Source organism: Protopterus annectens, chromosome 10.part0, assembly GCF_019279795.1.
Source record: "Protopterus annectens isolate FY-2018-M chromosome 10.part0, PAN1.0, whole genome shotgun sequence".
In the NCBI taxonomy this organism is placed as follows: Eukaryota; Metazoa; Chordata; order Ceratodontiformes; family Protopteridae; genus Protopterus; species Protopterus annectens.
The window spans coordinates 1,601,051,758-1,601,071,757 of NC_056744.1; the positions used below are offsets into that span (position 1 = coordinate 1,601,051,758).

The following is a 20,000-nucleotide window of genomic DNA, read 5'->3' on the forward strand; positions in this document are numbered from 1 at the left end:
CATCACGCCACGGCGGCACCCAACATATACATATTAAAAGTTCCCCGCCTGTTTACACTCCTACGGTGCGCTTTGGGAAATCGCTGTGTGTTATGTGCATTCACACTTTATACTGTTGTGCTGTACACCGGTGATGTCATTGGGTGTGTCTGTTAACGTATCTGTGGATTATCTTCCATGGTTTACCGTAACTGCAACGCTGTTGCCTTTGCTGTTACATTGCCCTTGCCTGCATTGGCTTGGCTTTGCATCTTACCTTACTGTTTCTGCATTGCTAGACATACTATTGCCTGCAGTGCATCCTGCAGGCACATGGCATCTGTTGCACTTTGTCTGCCGCCGTTATCCTACCTCTGTACTTGCCTGTGCTATTTCGGTTCTTTGCTCTTTGCATTTCAACTACATCCCCTACTATCTTTACATTCCTATGCCTCCCTTTCCCGTTTGCAGGGTCTGCATGCAGAGTTATCAGCTGCCGCGTTTGCCCTTCCTGCATTCATTGGTGTTGATTGCTCATTGCGGCTCCAATTACACTGCTTCCGCATTTCCTCATATTCTCCGCATTACCTTCCTATATCCGTGTTTGTTGACGGGAGGCCACATGTCTGGCTTGGGTTCAGTCATCCTCGTGCACATGCATCTGTGCGCGCATTATGTACTCTCAGCGCATCTATTTCCTCACACGCCGGTCCTGCTGCTGTGATGTGCATTGTACAGCCCATGTTTGCTGGCCTCCAATGTGCTTCCTCCTACAGTGGCACACCCCTCTGAGATTGACATGTATCCCGTGTAGGCCACTCCTCGGTGTACTACCGCTACGCCGTTTGCTCCATCCTTACACCGGCGCCGTTTTTGCGATTCACTATTATCTGCCTCATTTGCATGACATTGACTGTTAATACATGGTTACGGCGCCGAACACTGCCGCCACTCCTTGACAACCCTTGCGCTGGGGTTGAAGCTTTACATACATACTATGGTGTGTGGTGGCTGTGCAGCTGATGTGTGTTATACTGCTCTTTTAGGACATTGTCATATTATTTCATTGCTTTGCAACTTCTGTGCACATATCCGGGGTTCTGCTGTGCTTTCTACGCATGCCATTTATGTCATTTTACATTTTGTGCATATTTTCTTTGGACATTCTCGGTGCCTTTCCCCATTGGCATATTGCACCTGTATGATACCTGACTTTGACAGCCTTCCGTTACTCCTCGCTCATGTTTGGGTAAATGTAAACCGCTTTTTGGTTTACATCGCCGTGCCCTTACGCTACGCCTGCGCCACTTCGTGGATCGCTATTTCCCTTCATTTGCATGGTGCAATACCGCACACAGTGTGTTTTGCATACCTACGCCGGCGGGCAGGTCCGCGACGCCGGTAGTGCACGTGGAATTGATTCATACCTGAATCGCTCAGCAGCCATATTTGGCGTTATAACGCCGACGCTATGATGGCGCCTGGCGCAAGCTTCATGAATCCCGGGGATTGTCTCCTGCAAATTATTTGCACCAGCTTCAGAAGATTAAATGAGCATCTTTTGATACTGGAGTAAAAAAAAATCTGACAATACTTTTAACTGTAATTACAATACCACAGTGCCCATTAGAACAATTAGGGAACATGCTTTAATTTGGTTAAAAGACCTAAAAGAAATAAAGAATGTAGCAGGCATCAAAATGTGATATTAGATAATACTAAATGTCAAAGCCATTCAGAGAGTGGATAATTTAATACAGCCAATAAATGATATGGTATCAAAAAAATGTTACTGTTAGAAAGGAAAAAAGAAAGCAAGACATAACTATTAAATGTCACAAATTTAGAAATATTAAAGTTTTAAATGTAACACTACAAAATGTCAAGGAATCTGACAAATAAATGTCATAATTGCAATCACTGATTACTTCTGCCTGAAGTAGAAGATACCCCTGAGAACTTATCTCTATATATACGTGACATCAGTACATCACGTAAGAATAACAACTTAACACTGACAATGAAGATTATGGGTAACAAAACTAGGGGAAATGACAGGGTAAACCTCCTTCTAGCAGAGAATCAAAATATTCCCAGCTCTGTCTCCTGAAATAATCATGAAGAATGTGACCACCAAAAAATGTAATGGATAAAGTAGTGAAAGTGAGGAGTTCAGGCACCTAACCAGTGAGACATTTGCCTGTGGTACATTTGGTTGGGGACACATGGCTGAAGTAACATTGAGCTGCAGTGAAATAGGACTATTATGAATTCCCTGTGGGCAAACAGAAGCCCACACTGCCATGCTCACAGCTTTAATAACCAAGTGCATGAGGGCAGAAAAAGTAATAGCGTTGTGCTCAGTGTACAGCACATGCTTATGTAACTACAACATGTAGAGGTGTGCTACAGCATGAAGTCAGGGGAAGGAATGAGTGTTGTGCTCAGTGTACAGCACATGCTTATGTAACTACAACATGTAGAGGTGTGCTACAGCATGAAGTCAGGGGAAGGAATGAGTGTTGTGCTCAGTGTACAGCACATGCTTATGTAACTACAACATGTAGAGGTGTGCTACAGCATGAAGTCAGGGGAAGGAATGAGTGTTGTGCTCAGTGTACAGCACATGCTTATGTAACTACAACATATAGAGGTGTGCTACAGCATGAAGTCAGGGGAAGGAATGAGTGTTGTGCTCAGTGTACAGCACATGCTTATGTAACTACAACATATAGAGGTGTGCTACAGCATGAAGTCAGGGGAAGGAATGAGTGTTGTGCTCAATGTACAGCACATGCTTATGTAACTACAACATGTAGAGGTGTGCTACAGCATGAAGTCAGGGGAAGGAATGAGCGTTGTGCTCAGTGTACAGCACATGCTTATGTAACTACAACATGTAGAGGTGTGCTACAGCATGAAGTCAGGGGAAGGAATGAGTGTTGTGCTCAGTGTACAGCACATGCTTATGTAACTACAACATGTAGAGGTGTGCTACAGCATGAAGTCAGGGGAAGGAATGAGTGTTGTGCTCAGTGTACAGCACATGCTTATGTAACTACAACATGTAGAGGTGTGCTACAGCATGAAGTCAGGGGAAGGAATGAGTGTTGTGCTCAGTGTACAGCACATGCTTATGTAACTACAACATATAGAGGTGTGCTACAGCATGAAGTCAGGGGAAGGAATGAGTGTTGTGCTCAGTGTACAGCACATGCTTATGTAACTACAACATGTAGAGGTGTGCTACAGCATGAAGTCAGGGGAAGTAATGAGTGTTGTGCTCAGTGTACAGCACATGCTTATGTAACTACAACATATAGAGGTGTGCTACAGCATGAAGTCAGGGGAAGGAATGAGTGTTGTGCTCAGTGTATAGCACATGCTTATTTAACTACAACATGTAGAGGTGTGCTACAGCATGAAGTCAGGGGAAGGAATGAGTGTTGTGCTCAGTGTACAGCACATGCTTATGTAACTACAACATGTAGAGGTGTGCTACAGCATGAAGTCAGGGGAAGGAATGAGTGTTGCGCTCAGTGTACAGCACATGCTTATGTAACTACAACATGTAGAGGTGTGCTACAGCATGAAGTCAGGGGAAGGAATGAGTGTTGTGCTCAGTGTACAGCACATGCTTATGTAACTACAACATGTAGAGGTGTGCTACACCATGAAGTCAGGGGAAGGAATGAGTGTTGTGCTCAGTGTACAGCACATGCTTATTTACTACAACATGTAGAGGTGTTCTAAAGCACTGAGAATATCCTGCAGGCTACTGTAGTCACATTTATGTTCCAGTATGGATTTTAGGTAATGCTACCTTAGACACTGTCATGGGGGTAGTGGTCCACACACACCAATTATAAAGGCACTGCCCATTGTGCACTGCATTTTTACTACCACTGACATGCCTGCTGCTGCTGCCTGCCATACTGTCTGCTGTCTCATGTTGCCCTGGGGACCATGGACATTATTTCCCACTTGTGCATATGGTTATTGAAGTTGTAGGCATGGCATCACATTCTTCTCTTTGCCCACAAGGAATTCACAACAACTATATTTCTCAAAAGTTGAATATCACTTCAGCCATGTGTCACCAACCAAATGCACCACCTATGTGCCTGAACCCAAAAGTGAGGCTGACTGGCAAATAATAACTAACAATGCAAGAAATTAAAAAAAAAATTACAGATAATCTGACATTTCGATACCAAAGCTCTAATGCTGATATTCACTTAGAAAATTATCTTGAAAACTTACTGTCATGGAAACTAAGTAATACCGATCATGAAATTCTAATCCTTGGTGACTCCATTTGCAGGTGAATATGTGGAGATATCAAACAAAACTCAGTATATCGAATACTACAGTTTCTTTTTTCTCAGGGTTAAAGTTAATAGATTGTGTACAGCAAATTTCACTTAAGATCAAGCCAAAAATTAGTACTTTTCTCATACATGTAGGACCTAATGATTTAAATATAGGGTCTATATTACTTCAGTGAAAATTTAGTTCAGTGAACGGCATTTTCGGTTCACTTACATCGAACATGCCATCCGTTGAACTGTTCATACTGAGATCGTGGTACAGTGAGAATCGGGAAATTTGCACTTTCCCCACTGTAGTACGAGCTTGGAGTTGGCATGTATAATTAACAGGGGGTGGAGGGGGCACATCCTCACACAAGAGTGTATTGTGATGAACGTCATTTCCAAAGAAATGCCGTTCGCTAAACTGTCACTTCGCTGAAATGATATAGACCCATTTAAAAATATGGCTCATTTAAACTATATGAAGAATGTTATCTTAGAAATTAATAAAGAACTAAAAAAAGATTGTGTTAAACTGATTCTAAGTGAGATTGTTCCATCCATACGATAGAATGATTGTCAGTACTCAAAAGCCTATCACTTTAATACATGGCTGAAGCAAAACTGTTTAGAACGTAAGTGTGATCATTCATTGGGAAGACTGTGATGGGAATAACAGAATTTTCAATACAGACCTATTTCACTTAAAAAGTTATGGTATAATTTTTCAATGCAGTTAATTCACAGCTTATTTGAAACCTTTTTAAGATTACTAGTTGTACAAAATACAGCAGGGCATAAAGGCTTAATGATTTTGTAATATGCTGTGTGTCTAATGCACATAGCATTAACAATATCTCTCTTAACAAACTATTCTACCCTCTTCGACCTGTATTCTTATACCTGATAGTTTTTTCCTCATCTATCCTAACTTACTTTGATCAAAATTTGCCCTGATGTTTTTCATCTTTCTCTCCTTCATTGTATTAAATGCAAATAATATCAGTGACCAGTTTAAAAGTCCATGTTAACTGCAGAAATGTTTCTATGTTCCCAGATACTAATGCTATTTTCTGCTAACGCACACATGCTGTTGCTATTTTGATTTTATAGTACTCATGTTGATTTTTTTGTATCAGTACTGTTAATCTATAAATGTTGTGTCTTGGAGATTTCTCCGAGGGCCTCCACTGAAATTGGGCTCCTGGCACTTAGACACTCCTGGTAAACAAATGTAAAATATAATAAATAAATATGCATACAGAATTATGCAGTATAATCGATATGAAAGATTACACAATAATTGCTATTATTAGGACATGGAATTCCACAAACTTAGTGTTTTGAGGTTTTACAAAATATAAATGCCCCAGAGAAAATAAAAGGAGTGGTACAGTAATGTTACACATACACTATTCGTTGGCATCTAGTTTTGTTAGTACAGACGACACTCTAGCAAGTGTCACTGTAAACACATACAGACTGCATTGTGGTGGAACACTTAACTAGAGTAATTTTGTTTTATTGTAGCACAAGTATAAGGAATACTACACATTATAACTATTTGTTCAGACTGAATTAGCACTCTGGGATTTTAATTTTTCTGATATTGCCTGGCACAATCTTTCTGCAGTCTGTGTATATTCCAAGGAATTCATTAGTATTTTGTCCTATCATAATTTTGACTATCTAATTTATGACTGCACTTGAAATAAAATATTCTTGTCACAAATAATCCAAGAAATATTCAAATTACCATAAAAGAACCATTGGGCAGTTCTGACCACCATTCAATATCATTTAAATTCAAGAACTCTTTAAATGTGATTTCTACTGCAAAAAATGTAACTATGGAAAAATTAACTATCATAATTTAGGGAGGGGTTCCAATGACTGACTGGATGAACCTCAGTTGTGTGAAACACTCCTTGTTTGGGCATGGGGACAATGACAACATCTAAAGTCAGTAATCTGAGAACAGCATTTCATTTTGGTGAAGTTATAACTTAAGTTATATATGAAAGATAAAAACAAATATTCTTAGTATATAAAAAATCCCAATGGAGCAAATAAAGAAACTAAATACAGTTACAGAATCCTTGAATTTAAAAATCAAAGAGAAAAAGGAAATATTTGAAAAGAAATTAACATACAATGATAATAACAAAAACCTTTACTGCAAATATATAAACAAAATTAATAACAGCGAACACCATATATGCAATCTTTCAAAATAACAATCTAGTAACAGATGATGTATTAATAGCTAATAAATTTAATAACTTTTTCCATTCCTAGTAAATACACTACAAACATGAAATTCATAATAAATATTAATTCAGAGAGTTGTGTCTCTGATGCAGTGCTTAAGGTGATTAGTCAAATGTCAGTGGGGCCAGATATTATCCCTTCTATTCAGATTCACAACATAACACATTTTTCATAAACTACTTTATTTTGGTACGGCTACTTACTATTGGAAAATTTCTCAGAGCACTCCCATTTATAAAATGGTCATAAAGATAACATATTGTAAACCAACTAGTCTAACATCTAATCTCTGGAAGATTTTTGAAAGGTGTCTTATCAATTTAATTAATTATATCAATACATAAGCTAACTTGGATATTGCCAACACAGTTTTACTAGGCGTTGTTCATCTCTCGCAAATATAGTTGAATTTTACAATCAAATCCTTATTACTATGGATTTAGGTCTGTCTTATGGGGTAACATTCTTTTTGATCATGCTAAGGCATTTACGACTCTGTCTTTTCAAGCAATTTTTACTTCCTTAAGTAGGACAAAGATTAACCCATACATTATCACATGGATCATGGCCTATTTGACAGGTAAAGACAGGTTGTAATAATTAATGGGAAATGTTCGAAATATCTTCCAGATGTGGGTTTGGTATTAGGACCAGTTTTTTTCAATGAAGTATTCCCCACCATGCTTAGTAACAGATACAATTGGCTAAGCAAGTACACTGATAAAAGTAAGATAGAATTTTCAGTAACAAATAATAATTTTCCTTAATCACTACTTATATGGTCTGAATCCATTATTTAATGTTCACTACTGACAAAGGCAAAATTATGTACTCTAGAAAGCCTAGAATGATTAAACTCCTCTTCTAATGCGCTGGAGATAGCAAGTTAATGTAAATGCCTGGGTAACACTATTATTGATAAATTTTCCTTTGGCAAGAATGAAGATCTAGTAACGGGTCTATATCAGATAATCGAAGTTTCAGAACTTCGAACACCATATGGTCAACCCCATATGATCAAAGTTCTGAAACATCGAATAGCTGATAAAAAAATAAATAAATAAATAAAAGTAACTGCTTTAAGCAGAGGGGCAAGGCCCCCTGCGCCCCCACACACACCACTACTTAAATATACCATCTCCAAGATCGCACTTTAGGTGTGGAAAGGGAACATTTCCCTTTGCTACGCTGTAGCAAAATCTCGGAGCTGGTATATTTAAGTAGCAGGGGTGGGGGTGCAGGGGGGCTAGCCCCCCTGCTTAAACCCTTTTACTTTTCTTTCCTTTTGTTTTTTTTTTTTTTTTTGAAGTTCTGCAACTTTGATCACTAGTGTTCGATGTATAGTGATTCAAAGTTGTAGAACTTCGACAATTTAATATAGACCCCTAATAACATGTCAGGTATTAAGACAACTGAGTTACATGACAAAAATAAACTTTATTCTTAGAGATACTGCATGTTTAACTGCCATTTACAAAATGTACATAAGACGAGCTTTAAAATTTAGTAACACTTTTTGCATTTATAATCAGCGTAACTTATTAAGCTTGAATAAGTGCAACCTCAACAGTACTGTACCTCATATGCAGAACTTTGAAAGTACCTGAATTTATGCAAATTTAGGGAGTTTACTCAGATATTAAAAAGCAACATAATAAATTAACATGAAAAAATCACAACCTCCAATTTATTATATCACAATATAAAACAAAATTAAAGGATTCTTATTTGACAGTAAGAGCTCCTTAACTATGGAATAAACCTTCAGTTAATATCAGTAAATCAAAAAACTTACTTTGACTTATTTAAATACAATCTGGACAAAGGGGTTGGTGACAAAGTTTATAAGCCAGGGATTCAGGAATGAGTATTCCTAGGTCAACTGGCCTGAACATCATATAGTAAATCAAAAAACGTTCTTTGGATCATAGGATCATAGGAAGTCACTAGGCTATTGGCCACAAGGCCCTTACAAGCCTAGCCAAGAATTTATCCCATGTTCCAACAAGTCAGCACCCTATGTCACTGTCTAGGGACACAGGTGGAATCCCAGGGGTGGAATCCCAGGGGTGTATTTTCTGCTCCCCATCCAGTTATCCAGGTTGCACTTAAAAAGGGTTAATGAGGTACTCTGGTACTGTGGAGAGGGAGGCTATTCCACAAAAGGGGGAGTCTCTGGGGCACAAATCTATCCCACCAACAAGTCCTATTTAAGTCACAGACCAGGTTGAGGCCGCGCATGTGGGTTACATGAGTACAGCTTGACTTGCAGATATGCAGCAGTCTCATCAAGGTTGAGATTGCTTTGCATGCCAGACAGAGGTCACCTCTGAGGAGTCTGTAGGAGACAGAGTAGAGGGGCAGGGCTTTTAGCCTATACGTGTAAGGTAGATGTTTGAAGCCTTGGATTCTCCTGGTGAGGAACCTCTGTGGTCTCTCCAGCTGCTGCATGTGCTTTGTGAGGTACATGCTGAAAGGGGCACTGCACTCAATAATGGGTCTTATAAGGGAAGAATACAGGGATGTTATGACCACCTTGTCCCTGGATGAGATACTCTTACTAATAAGGTAGGGAATGTAGAAAACGTTCCGTACAATGGAGGCAATATGGTGGTCATATGTCAGTTTGTTATCAACCTGGGTGCCCAGGCCCCTCACGACTGATCACTGATATTATTATCAATGTGATAATTTGTGGGGATGTCACTCTCCCCAAAGGGGATGATGATGCATGTTTTTGCATTCCTTTTGAGGCCATGTTTCTGGCACCAGTCACTTATTTGGGAGGGACCCTCTTAGAGGATGTCCACATCACTAGGGGAATTCATGACAGCACCCAGCTTGCAGTCATCTGCATACTTGGTCAGCTATATTTCACTGGCTTTGGCCTACACCTCAGAAAAGTATATCCCAAACAGCAGAGGTCTCAAGACTGATCCCTGGGGTACACCGCTCATTATGGGTCTACTGCTTGAGGTGGCTTCCACTGACTAGGTGGGTTCTATCAGTGAGCCAGTTTGCTACCCATCTGATAACATACAGATTGATGCCTACCTGAGAGAGTTTATCTATTAAACCTGTGTGGGGAATAGTATCGAAGGCTTTGGCTAGGTCAAGGTAGGTGGTGTGCATCGTCTTCCCCTTGCCCATGGCCTTGGTGACTGTCTCAATGAAGTCAACCAAATTTAATAGGCATGACCTCCCTTTGACAAAACCAAACTGTGTGGTATCTAGTGTCTGGAGGTTGCCAATGTCCTTCTTAATGATGTCCATGATAATCCACTCCATGGCCTTGCAGATCAGGCTAGTTATGTTGCTGGTTCTATAATTTCCTGGATCGGTGCAAGATCCACCTTTGTGTAAAGGGATGACAGTGGCTGCCCTCCACTTGGCTGAAATAAAGCCGGTACTCAGGCTTTAGTTGAATTGGGTGCTTAATGGTGCTGCAAGTTCTTGCCTGAGTTCATATAGGATGTAGCCTGGGATGTTATTGGATCCCACGGAGGCTGTGTTTTTTTACTTTGAGAGGGCAGTGATGACTTGCTCCCTAGAGATAAGGGGAGGGGAGCAGGTACTGGGGATGTCCTGTTTTACAGATGGGGTACAAAGGGGTGAAGTTTTCACTGAACCTGTCTGACAGCAGGTTGGCTAAATCTACAGTGTTTGTGTATGTGGTGTCCTTCATCACCAGTTCTGAGCAGATCTGGTTGCTTCTCTTGAGATTGACATATGTGAAGAAGGCCTTACAATTGTCTTTAGTAGATGTTGCCTGTTTGGACAAAAAGTTTGTTTTGGAGAATTTTACTAGTGCTCTTATTTGCTTGTTCAGGGTAAGGAGAGATTGCTTCCAATTAGGCACCTGCTCCTTCTTGGTCCTGGACAACAATTTTTTCCTTTTATTATAGAGTTGATTTATTGCAGATGTCCACCAGACAGGTTTACTCCTCCTTGAGGAGGAGGATTTTGTCCTGCTGGGTATTCCTGATTCCATGCAGCTATATAAATGCTCATAGAGTACTTTGGTGTAGGTGTGGACATATGTGCCACTTCCTTTGGAGGGGTGGGGGCTGTGAAACTGTTTATACCTTCCCTCAGGAGGTTGTAATTAACTTTAGTGAAGTTTTTTTGTTTGACCCTAGCTGGGGGGGGGGGGGTCAGGGGAGATGGCGACTTCAAATGTGACCGCTTTGTGGTCGGATCTTACCAGGGATGATGACACTGTCTCTTCTAATTTCTCTAAATCTTTTCGGTTTCTAATACCATAACGGGAAAGGACCCTATACCTGAGTCAAAGTATGATTAAAGTTCATGAAACTAGTATTTTTCAATCTTTGATGTCAGCTAAACGTGCTCTTTGCAGCACCCAAAATGTGCCCAGTAATGACTTCTTCTGCAATCCGTATGAGGTTACATGGATTGGTAACATATTTAAATATGATTGTAAATTCTTTTTTATAAGACCCATTGCTCCTACTGCTATTGGAAATGTCTGGGTATCTTTCTTCCTCTCTGTACACAAGACACTATAGTGACTGGGTGTGGCAATTTCAATGATCAATGCTATTTTTGTCTTCTTTTCTTGGACCACTATATCCAGTTCTCTAGCATCTGTCTTTTGAACTGCTGGTAATGGGTGATCCCATGTGATATAAACTTCATCATTTTCTATGATGCTTTGTGGCTGATGTTTCCAGTGTTTTTCAGCCACTTCAGTACCATAATGTGTGCACAATCCCCAGTGCAACAGTCTCGCCACATTAGTATGCCTTTCAATATACAGTCCTTCTGCCATTAGTGTGTTGCAACATGCAACAAGGTGTGTGACTGTTTCCAGTTCAGTTTTACAAAGCCTACATTTGTCTGTTTCTCTCACATATTCAATGGACTTTGTAAACCAGCATGTACGTAGCCCACTGTCTTGGTCTGCGAATATTAACCTTTCATTTCTTGGTTTGAATTCTCTTCTCCTTAACCATTCCTGCATTCGCTCTTGATCAACATGAAGCTCTTCCAGAAGTTTTCTATACTTGCAACTATATTTATGTTTTTTTACGCATTTCTTGCCTTCTCATCTGGTCCTTCACCTTATATTCTTTCTTTTGTTTTTTGGCACATTCAGTTGCTGCTGGTTTTTATCTACTTCTGGTTTGATTTCCATTCCTGCTTGACGTCGATATGCTTCTGCTAAATTAAACAGAGAAGTTATCTTAGATTTATTCTCCTCATGTTTCAAAACTTTCACTTCATTTGAATCTTGTGAGGTCAGTAGATATGTGTGGAGTCCCATGATTGCAGATCTATACATGTAATCAATTTCAAGGAGGCCCATCCCTCCTTTGGAATGGGGAATGTATAATCTTGGTATACACTGATTTTTATCAATCATTTGCTGAGCATGAAGCGTCCTTCTTGTTTTAATATCTAATCTATCCAACATTTTTTGGGGCCTGTCAATCACTCCAAAACTGTACGTTAGGACAGGAAGAACAAACTGATTTATAGCTTGGATCTTGTTTCTAGATGTCAATGCTGTTCTCAGGATTAATTTGTCTTCTAAAGTATTCCTTACTGAGTTTTATTCGCATTTGTTCATGTTTTATCGCTGATCCTTCATCAATTCCCAAGTATTTATACACTCCATCTTGCTCAAGTTCTTTTATATCACATTCTTTTCCCAAACTGATGTTTTCCTGGTGCTGCAGTTTTCCTGCTTTAAAAGTTGCTGTTGCACATTTATCAAGACCAAATGGCATTCTAATATCATTGAAAATGCTTTGACAACCTGCAGCTGTTCTTTCAGTTCCTCATCTGATGAGCTATAGAATTTTAAATCATTGACAAAGAGAAGATAAGTCATTAGACTGTTGTTTTCTAGGAGCCAAATTGTAGCCATGGCCTAAGCTGTTAAGTAAACAGCTTAATGGATTAATGGCATGGCAGAATAGCAACAGTGACAGTGTGTCACCCTGGACTATCCCCCTTTGAATTTTTATCCCTGGGATTAAAATCTGCCCTTTATCATGGCTTAATTACAAAGTGGTCTGCCAATTTTTTCATGGTTACTGTAATGCAGTCAATCTGTGTAAGGTGTATCTTATACATTTTTAAGCACTCTTTTATCCACAAATGTGGGATACTATCAAATGTTTTTTTGTAGTCAATCCACGCCATACTTAGATTCTTCCCCTTTTTACAGTTCTCCACTATAACTTTATTTCACAACAAATGATCCTTTGTTCCATATGACTTTCTTTTATTGCCCCATTGTTCAACTGCCATAATTGAGTTTTCTTCTAAATGACTATAAACTCTGTCGGTGTCAATTCCTGGATGACACTGTAGGGATGCTGTAATGGTTACTCATGTTGGTTAATAGCAAGTTCAAGATATTTTCACCTTTTGTGGGGGTGTTGACCAACTGGTCCAAGGCATTTGCATTGACAGAATCAATGAATCTCTGGGCATTTGTGTTTTGGCATGAGTATTTCTTCCAATCTATGGTTGGATAGTTAAAGTCGCCCAGGATCAAAGTAAAGGGTTGAATCTTGATAGATTTGAAGAGGTCCAGATAGGTGGAGTGGGCATCTTGAGTCAAAGTTGGAGGCCTATAGCTAGCTATGATTTGAATAGGAATCTTGTCAATTGTTATCTGCACCTGGAGTGTTTCCTGTGTGTCATACAGTTTGACCAGCCTGGAGGTGTGTATGTCTTTTATATATATTGCAACTCCATCTCCTTTTGATTTGCTGCCCACAGTTTGGGGTCTGAATGTATGATAGGATGAGTAACCTGGTATGGCTGGGGTGCTCTCCGCAGCTTTGAACCAGGATTATGTGATTGCACAAATGTCAGCATCTTCCAGGGCTGAGAATGCTTGCAATGAGTGCAGTTTCATGTTTAGACTCCTAGCATTTAGCAGCATAAGCCTTTAATTTACGTTTTGATGAAATTTTCCTGTTGGTAGTTTGGACCTCATGGCATTGCCTAAAAAAGGCACTATGGGGGAAGCAAGAGCCTTTGCCAGGAGCCTGAGGGAGACAGATGCAGGCAATTTCTGGCATCTTTGACATATTTAAATACGGTCTGAACAAATGGGTTGGTGACAAAGTTTATAATCCAGGGATTCAGGAATGAGTGCTCCTAGATGGTCATTTGGTCTAAACATCATATATGACTTATGAACTTAAAACCTGTACTCTGCCCTTTATCAACTATAAACTACCATACACTTTACTACTTTGGTTGACAGCCTTGGAAAAAAAAAACTGCTGACTCTTTACTGAGGATTTGTGCTTGCTTTGTGTTCTTTAAAATATATTAATTCCTTATTTTTCATTACTGACATTGTAAGACTTTTGTGGGGACAGAAGTGAGGTGGTGGACAATACTGTAGTATGTCCTAATAGTATGCCAAGTGTATGTGTTGGTGTGCTTGCATACATTCGGGTTTGTTTGTGTGTGTGTGTGTGTGTGTGTGTGTGTGTGTGTGTGTGTGTGTGTGTGTGTGTGTGTGTGTGTGTGTGTGAGTTCAGCTACCATTAGCATTTTGTACATCCTACAAATGTTAATTGTCAGTGAGAAGTCCTTTGGGGTAAATGCAATTTTCCATTGCTTATTAATGTATTATACGGTTAGCGTTTGAAGGAAGGGAAGCTCTGTGTGTCTGGCATCTGCTTGTGTAGGGAGGTTGGCCAGCAACAACACATCTGCAAATAACTTTGATTACGGTGTTAACTGCAAAGTGTAAATAACAAAGGTTATTTTTGTGAGACGAGGACAGTGTGTGACATTACGTTACATCTGCCTTACTGTAAACAGCTTTCAATGTGTTTTTCTAGTATAAATTATTTGTATAACCTGTTTAAAGCAGTATGGTTAGACATGATTGCCCTTCTAGAATTTAGCAATTATAATCTTATCAGTGGTCATGATGGCTGTGCTCTTGATAACTTGGGTTCAAGTACCATCATTGCCAGGTAATAATATTTCCCCACTTATGTTGGTATTTGTATTTGCTTCATGATAATTGATAAGCACATTACTCTTCCATCTGGATGCTCAAAAGAGATAATAGCAGTTATACAGATACATATCGATAAAGGTTTCTAAATCAAGTAAGCAGTTTATACAATCAGATCCAAACTTTTGTTGTTTAGAGGTGCTGATTCTGTGGTATTATAGTGTAGCCTGTTTAACCTTCTGATATGTTTGAAATGAACTCTCTTTCTCAGAGTAGCTCCCTGTAAGTAAAAATAATAATGAAGAGGAAGACTGTGCAGTATGCGCAGCAGTGGATGAAAAATTATAGCCATGATCAACGTTGGCCCAACTGTAATACAGCTCTGACCCATTCTAGTCGTTCTCTGCAACCCACTTGGAGATCGTCAGCTGTCACCAGGTGGCTGTCCATTATTTGTAAGAAATGTTTCATGGGTTTATAGATAAGTACTAAGTTAACTGCCCTTGTGGGTCATTTTAAGCCTAGCTAATTTCCCTCAAAGATAAGAATCAAACCCTGCACTTTATGTCTGTCACATAAACACTTTAACCATTATGCCAATCCATCCAGTTGATGTCTTCAAGGAAACCTTTACAAACTACCTCTGTTTAACTGAAAATGTACACAGCAGAGGCTTTGTTACTAATGGGCTAGATCATGGTTACTCTGTGTAATGAGAAACAAAAGTTACAAGTGGGTTAGTAATAAAAAAAGTAAAAGCGTATCATTTTGTAAGAAGAACTGGTTATAGATTATTATTTTAATTTGAAAACAGATTAAATTAGTGAGTCTAAGGCCCGACACCAAAAGACTTGCTCTCAGTGACACTGACTGACCACTTACAATAAAAGCAGGCTGAGAGCAAGTGATTTAGAATCTGGACCCTGGTATAAGCCTGTTTATAGACAGGCCTAAAACCAAAGCAAGTTACTTACACTGAGAGCAGGTCTTTCAGAATGAGGGCAAACTTACATCTTTTGAAATCTGGTCCTAAGTGAGATGACAGAAATAAAGCCAGTGGAGAAGGTGCTTGAAATGCATGGTTAAGGATTTTGAGAGGAACTAATCACACGATGTGGTGTTAAAGCTGACATTCTGGTGAATCCAAATGTTGCTCAAAAGTTCTGTCATCCCTTGCTATTTGCAATGAAAGAGGGAAAGAGATTTTAAATGGAGATGGAAAGGTTAGAATAAAGAAACATAATCAGTCCTATGAAGCACAGCGAACAGGCTGAACAGATTGATCCAACAGCTTAGAAGGGACAGTTCTATTTATCTGGTGATTTCAAGTTAAGTGTGATCCAGACCACAGATGCAGAGGTATATCTATTAACATGAGTGCAGCAGATGATGGTTATGCTGAGTGCAGGAGTTGTGTTATTAAACACTGATGTAATGTCTAATTATCAACGTTTGCTAGATGATTTATCAAAGAAATATGTAATGTGCATCAGTCTTATTTGTCTGTGATATATTACTGCTGAGTGTGAGCTCTTTGTCTTCCTGTTTTCAAAGAATTCCAGGAAATGTTAAAAGATTTAAATGTGTTGGGGGGTACCTCAGTGATTTGCTGATCAGTGGAAAGCAGAGAACAAGGAATTTGGTAACTCGCAGAAAGTGTTGTGAAGACTTCTAGAATGTAGCCTGAGAGTGAAAAAAAATGAAACCGTAAGTTTCACAAGTCATAGACTGTTTTTTTTTAGGGCATGCGCTATTTTGTCTTCAGGGGATAAGGTTAAAGCAATCCACAAGGTGCCCCCCCCCACACACACACACACACTTGTGCAAAAGAGCCACAAGCATTCTTGGGCTTAGTAAACTACTGTAGAATGTTTATGTCTAATCAAAGTGCAACCTTAAGCACTCATACATGCCTTGGAGAAAGCAGGTTCCCTGGCAGTGAAAACATCAGGAGCAAAATGTATTTAGAAGGTGTTAAAATGCTGATGTTTGCCAAAATGCAGGTGCATGATGATCACAGTCTACCTGTTATACTAGCATGTGATGCTCCAGCATAAGACAATTAAACAATGAAACGTTACACTTTACCAGCTGTTGAAGAGCATCTGACTCTACTAGTATATATTGGAGAGGATCTCAAGTTAGTAGCATACTGTAAGCCATTATTAACCCAGTTTGTAGAACATAAATGACTGCCAACCATGGCAGCTGCATATATCCAATGATGGGCTACTTTATATGCCGGTTAGTGCCACACTAAGTATGAAAATTCCAACGGACATGGGAATGCAGATGACCTGTCAGGAATTCACCTACAGGACACAACTGATCTAACAATAAAGGGAATGATTGAGTGTCAGTGCTCCTACTGAGGATTATTTTTAAGAAATTCCAGTAAATGCTGGGCTCACAGGTCATATGGTTTAAACTCACAAAGGGCTTCCCAGTGTATTATTTATTTATTTTACATTTGTTAATCGGGTTAGTCTGGCTGAGCTTTTGGCTCATTTTCAGCAGCGACACAGGGAGAAAAACTCTTCAGGATTAGAAAACAATTTATTAAATTTTGGTAGCATAGTAGTAACAATCAGCTATAGGATCTTACAAGCAGAGACCTGGAATTTATTTAATAAATGGTTGGTATTATCAAGGAGTTCAAACTTGAAATACAAGCCACAAAATAAGATTTGACTTATCTGTGGAAAAGGGCTGTAGTCTGTGTGGGACCGATGTAATTATTTCCTGGAAGCTGAGAAAAGCTGTACAGGAAGAGTTACATACTGGATATCGAGGAAATCTTATGATAAAACTTGTCCTTAAGCTTATGTGGTGGCCAGAGTTAGATGTGGAAATTAAATTCATGTGTAGCATGTCAAATGTAACAGAAAATGCCATTTCAAACACCTATGTATCCATAAGAATTTCCATGTGGATGTGTGAAATGGTTGCACATTGATTTCACAGGTTTTGTCATGACTGATAGCTGCATTTGTGATGGATGCATAGTCAGTGATGTCAGATGTATTTTTGCATTTCTGGTTATAACTCAAGATATGATCACTAAATTAAGATGGTTGTTTGCTTTCTATAGGTTGCCTGACATTGTCAACAGTACTCAAATTAATGCCTGAAAGTTTCAAAATTTTCTAAATAAAAAAGGAATTATTAAATGAAAATTGTTGATTCAATCAATGCACCTGGACTGCCTGCTAGAAATGGTCAAGCAGTATGGTATGTCATATCTTCAAGAGTCAAGTGAAATCATTACTGAATACAGTATTGGATGTGGAATATAACATTTTATTTCTGTTAAAATACACAGACCTGCATGTCTGCTCCCAAAGTCATTTATTTGCAGAGTTACTTCTCACTGTTCATGTTCAAGCCAGACTAAAGTTATTTAAGTCAAATTTAAAAGTTACATTTCAGAAAAAAAGTATTTATGGAAATTTCAGCATGGTAAAAGTGCAAATTCAGGCTACTTTTAACACAGAAAAGGAGGTCTTGAGTGAATTCCTGAAGTGCAATCTGAGCAAAGAGGTCTAGTACTGTGCAGTACTGATGGAACAGGCATTCATTTTTCTTTTGTAGTGGAGACATGATAATCGACTTACAGCCAGACTGGCTGGAGGTGTTAAGTTCATCTTCAGAATCCATTGACAGTGTTGGTGGGTGTTTTCAAATTATGTAGTTTGACTTAAATACGTAAAAAAAGACCAACTCTTATGCCAAGTCATTGGTCCATTTTTTTAACTGTTAGGTCCCCCAGACAGAGAAATGCCAACTGTATTTCATTATTAGCACACCTTGACCATTTGTCCCCCTACTGGCTGAGAGCTGATGACAGTATGATCGTCATCCAGGCATTCATCAGGAGATTTTGCATTTGCAGCCCTAACATGCCACCTGTTCATGCCATGCAAATACTCCAAGGGTGGGATGGGTGGGTGTGTAATGGGTGCAGCATGAGGCTGTCACCTACTTCCATGAGTGATGTAGCTACATTAGATGTGAGTGGATGGCTTTTGCTAGATCTCTGGTCACTCATCTGGATGCATTAGAGAGAAACATGCCTGATGATATACCCCTCATCCTCAACCCAAGAACAGCAAGCAGATATAATATCTTCAATATCGTTCCTTCCCAGTAGGCTGCTAGAGTTTGATCACTCCGGTGTCATGGGGACAGATTTACCAAAGGCATTTTACGAAAGCATGGAGAGCTGAGGAAGTAGATTGTATGTTACTAAGCGATTTGTTGCAGATGAAATGCAACAGTTGGTTTTTGCATTTTTAAAACATCTTGCAATCCTAACGTTAGATTATTTGGACTCCTGCTTTGATGTAGTGTAAAACACATTTATGTTATTACCTGCAAGAGTTGATGCCTTTCTGGATGCCGATAATTAGACATTTTCACCTAAGCGTGAGAGTTTGTAGTAACAGATCCAGTCACAATCTGTGCCAAGGCGTAGGGTTCTTCTCATTTTATTAGCAACACACACCTTGGTAATGTATAACTAAATGTTCCTACTGTTGCGTGTCATATTTAGGTGTTTCACATACAAAACGAGTTTCTACAACAAGAAGGACTGAAAAGTGTCTCTGGGCAATTCCACCTAACCCATTACCAAATAGTAAATAAATAAAATCAGATCTACACAACAGAAATATCTGATGTCGCAGGACGTTTGCCATCTTCATTAGGTTCTGCTATGGAGCACTAAACAACAAAATAAACATCAGAAAAAGCGTAAAATATTACCAAATACAATAAATAAAAAGGGTGAAAAAGTTAAGTTGAAGTGCTCCCCCCCCCTGTACCCAGACCGGTTATCTAACAGTGTAGTACCTCACGGGCGGCACTGCGCAACTTTGGGCGTGTCATAGATGATTGTCACATTTGATTGACAGCTTGACTTGGCAGTTTGCATCGAGCGCTGACATGCCCGCGACTACTAACCCTGACATGATGCAAATTTCACAGCACTGCCTTTCCTTCTCTCCGGCTTCATTTTGCAACGCTGACCAACATACCTCTCAAGTGTACCTCATTACGAGGAACGTACCTCATTTGGGGTCTTAAAAAGTTCATGTTCCTCGAAGTTCCTCAAAGTTCCACATTGAAAGATTCTGTCACACATTCAGTGTTAATTTCTTTAAGTTAAATCCATGGTAAATAGAAATTAATCATATTAATTCATTAAAGGATCTTCTTTATAAGTAAAACCAGCACATTTTAACCATCCTATGACCTTCCTAGTTGAAGTTGTTAGTAAGACATTAGTTAGTGTTCCACATTTTGCCCATTTGTTCCACATTATGAAGGCAAGTGTTCCTCATTTTGGCGATGGAAGGTTGACAGCTATGCTGACCAACTCCAGGGTGGATCAGCTCGAGGAAGGGAGGGAGGGAGAACTCTTATAAAATAAGTGAATTATTGTCGCACATGCCGTATGCTTTTTAAGCAGTTCTTGA

The 20,000-nt window shown here is 39.3% G+C and overlaps 1 protein-coding gene across 1 annotated transcript in view; it reads left to right on the forward strand.

The window, feature by feature from the left end:
• LOC122813774 (sulfotransferase 1 family member D1-like) overlaps positions 1 to 20,000 on the forward strand; it is a 506,318-nt gene that overhangs the window by 137,313 nt on the left and 349,005 nt on the right. The gene's annotated exons all lie outside the window — the stretch shown is intronic.